Below are 4074 nucleotides of genomic sequence, written 5' to 3' on the forward strand. Positions count from 1 at the left end.
TTTCAGAAAGTACCGTTGGGACTTAGAAAAATTTTCAAGATTTTTGGACTTAGAGCGATTTTTGGATTTTTGTGCAAAAATCGAATTTTCCCTTCTCCCACCGCTCTGGGGCGTCAATATGAAGTGGGGACCCGAGGGAGAGTGCCTCCCATGAGGGTAGAATGTGTGACTTTTGGGGGGAAAGTCGAATTATGGAGCAAAAACCATTTTTGGGGACTTAGAAAAAATTCCGAGATGTGTCAGACTTCCAGGAAGGGGGCGCCTCGGGAGGTGTACCTAGGAGGCTTCCAGGGGCCTGGGTACACTTTTCAGAAAGTACCGTTGGGACTTAGAAAAATTTTCAAGATTTTTGGACTTAGAGCGATTTTTGGATTTTTGTGCAAAAATCGAATTTTCCCTTCTCCCACCGCTCTGGGGCGTCAATATGAAGTGGGGACCCGAGGGAGAGTGCCTCCCATGAGGGTAGAATGTGTGACTTTTGGGGGGAAAGTCGAATTATGGAGCAAAAACCATTTTTTGGGACTTAGAAAAATTTCGAGATGTGACAGACTTCCAGGAAGGGGGCGCCTCGGGAGGTGTACCTAGGAGGCTTCCAGGGGCCTGGGTACACTTTTCAGAAAGTACCGTTGGGACTTAGAAAAATTTTCAGGATTTTTGGACTTAGAGCGATTTTTGGATTTTTGATCAAAAATCGAATTTCCCCTTCTCCCACCGCTCTGGGGCGTCAATATGATGTGGGGACCCGAGGGAGAGTGCCTCCCATGAGGGTAGAATGTGTGGCTTTTGGGGGGAAAGTCGAATTATGGAGCAAAAACCAGTTTTTGGGACTTAGAAAAATTTCGAGATGTGTCAGACTTCCAGGAAGGGGGGAGTCTCAGGAGGTGTACCTAGGAGGCTTCCAGGGGCCTGGGTACACTTTTCAGAAAGTACCGTTGGGACTTAGAAAAATTTTCAGGATTTTTGGACTTAGAGCGATTTTTGGATTTTTGTGCAAAAATCAGATTTCCCCTTCTCCCACCGCTCTGGGGCGTCAATATGATGTGGGGACCCGAGGGAGAGTGCCTCCCATGAGGGTAGAATGTGTGGTTTTTTGGGGGAAAGTCGAATTATGGAAGAAATTGAGTTTTGAGGACAAAAAAGTGTTTTGAGGACAAAAAAGTTTCTTGAGGACAAAAAAGTTTCTCGAGGACAAAAAAGTGTTTTGAGGACAAAAAAGTTTCTTGAGGACAAAAAAGTGTTTTGCGAACAAAAAATGGAATTTTGTGATTTTGTGTAAAAATAAGTAAATTCCCCTACTTCCACCACAGGGGGGCTTCAGTATGTTGTAGGGCCCCCAGGGAGGGTCCCCCAACTGGGTTTAAAGTTTGTGGATCCTGGGCAGAAAGTTGAATTTTGGATGAAAAACCGAATTTTGGGACTTAGAAAAATTTCGAGCTGAGCAGTGACAGACTTCCAGGCAGGGGAGCCTCTCTGGAGGTGTACCGAAAACAGTTCCAGGAGCTGAGGTCATTTTCGAACATTTTTTGTTCGCTCAAATTTTTTTTGTTTTTGAGCTCTAAAAAGCTGTTATTATCAATTGGCTCAAAAATTTCAAGTGTCATGAGCTAGTACATGTTGGAGGAATACGTTTTAGGCAAAAAATTGCAAAAAAAAAAATCCAAGTGAAAAAGAACCGGAATGGGGAATTTCTGACTGCTGTAGCAGCCGCACAGTTCCAGGAGGTCGGATACATTTCCGACTTTGTCCCGCTCATTGAAGTACATTGTCCCGCAATGCAAATACATAGTAATGCGCACCTGCGGGAGAATATAGGAGAGAGTGGGCTCTCTCTACCCCGATGTATGGCGGTTGTTCCTATGGTTCTCTGGCTCGGGTAGGCGACTTAGAAGGTGGTCCCTCTTGTCGTGGAAGTTGCAAAATACGGCCGAGACTGAACTTCCACGGCTCCAGGAGGGACTTTTGCTGGTCGTGCGTCCCAAGTGAGAGAGGCGATCCTGGGGTACCTGAGCCTGACCAGACCCTCCCTCGGTGGTCCCTGGTCTTCTGAAGGGTGATGGCATTCAGGGGGGCAAATCTGGAGTCCGTGGCCGAGTTTGGGCTCTAGAAGGCGGACGCCCCTTCTGACCATGTCCCCTCAGAGCCGGCTGGATGGTTCATGGTCCGCGGCTTTGTCTGGCGGTCTGTGCCCAAGCCGGAGAAGCTGTCCTGGGGTACGTGAGCTTTGACCAGACCCTCCCTCGGCGGTCCCTGGTTCTCTGGAGGTGATGGCTGTCAGGGGGGCAAATCTGGAGTCCTCGTGGGAAGGAGGGCTCTTGAAGGCGGACGCCCCCTCTGACTATGTCCCCTCAGAGCAGGCTGGATGGTTCATGGTCCGCGGCTTTGTCTGGCGGTCCATGCCCAAGCCGGAGAAGCTATCCTGGGTACCTGAGCTTCGACCAGACCCTCCCTCGGTGGTCCCTGGTTCTCTGGAGGCGATGGCTGTTGTCAGGGGGGGGGGGCAAATCTGGAGTCCTCGTGGGAAGGAGGGCTCTGGAAGGCGGACGCCCCCTCTGACTATGTCCCCTCAGAGCATGCTCGATGGTTCTCAGTCCCTGGCTTTGGCTTTTTGGCCATCCTGGGGTACATTCTTGCCAAAAAAAAAAACGACTAAGTGAAAAAGAACCGGAATGAGGAATTTTCTAGGTGCCGCATCCGCCCTACAGTGACTTGAGGCCGGGTACAGTTCCGACTTCGTCCCCTTAAAGTGGGGACGTTGTCCCGCAATGCAAATACATAGGAATGCGCACCTCTGGCAGAATGTACTTGAGAGAGTGTCGTCTCTCTACCCCGATAGAAAGCAGTTGTTTCTCTGGTTCCCCGACTTGGGTAGGCGACTTGGCATGTGGTCCCTCTCGTCTGGAAGTTGCGCACTCCGGCTGAGACCGAACTTCCACAGCTCCGAGAGGGACTTTTGCCGATCGTGCATCCCAAGCGAGAGAGGCAATGCTGGGGTACCCAAGCCTGACCAGACCCTCCCTCGGCGGTCCCTGGTTCTCTGGAGGTGATGGCTTTCGGGGGGCAAATCCGGAGTCCTCGTCCGAAAGGGGGGGCTCCGGAAGGCGGACGCCCCTCTCGTCCATGTCCTCTCAGAGCGGTCTTATCCTCCGATCGATCTGGCACGGCGCTCCCGGGTGGGGAGGTGGTGCTGCTCGCTCGACCCGGGCTTTGGAGCTCGCGTCGGTTTACGGTGAGCGGTGTCCTTCCTCCTGTACCCCCGGGCTTCCACCACCTATCTTTGGGCGCGCACTGCCGGCCGTCACCTCCCGTTCGAGGACGGAGGCGGCCGAGCTGTGGGAAGTTTGAATCGCACCGAACGATGAACAGTGGTCTGACGACCCACGCGGGCGAACGGCGGGGCGCCCACCCACCCCGGCGTGGGGGCCAGCCGTCCGAATCGCTCCCCGCGTGGGGAAGCACAGTGTTAGCAAGGGCGGCCCTTTTCGAAGTTCCAGATGCGCAGCCCTGCCCGCGGAGGTCCGTGCCACGCATCGCCCGAAGGGCGGCCTCCGCGGCGGGCACCAGCGAGAGCGGCGGCGGTGGGTGGCGTTTCCACGCCGCTGCCGAGCTCCGCGCCACTAGTCTTTCCCGAGCCCCTACGTTAGTGGGGGGGATGACAGAGCTGTGGAGGCAGGCGAGGGGGGGTTCTCACTGCGCGGTGTGCCCCCACCCGACTCGCCATCGCCTTCCGCTCCTCGTACGTCGTCCTCCGAGGCGGCTCGGAAGGGAGAGGGAGAGCGAGAGAGCGAACGCCCCCCGAGCGAGGGGAAGATGGAGAAGGGAGCGATTTGAATGGGGCGAGAGGTGAAGGGAGTACGGCAGAACGCTGCCCTGCGCACCCCCCCGTGTTCCCGCCAGGCGGGGGAACAGCCCTGGGAGGAAAAGCCGCTCGGGCATCCCTTTGAGGACGGGCAAGAGCCGGGTGTAGGGACTACGCTGGAGGGCGACGCCGATACGGCCAGGCCGACTACGCCCCGCGCGACCTCTGCGTCGCTGGGGCTTGTGCCGGAGCCGCGGCGGACCCCGACGGCCAAACCC

Source organism: Dendrobates tinctorius, unplaced genomic scaffold, assembly GCF_039654945.1.
Source record: "Dendrobates tinctorius isolate UK_male_01 unplaced genomic scaffold, ASM3965494v1 ptg000708l, whole genome shotgun sequence".
Lineage (NCBI taxonomy): Eukaryota > Metazoa > Chordata > Amphibia > Anura > Dendrobatidae > Dendrobates > Dendrobates tinctorius.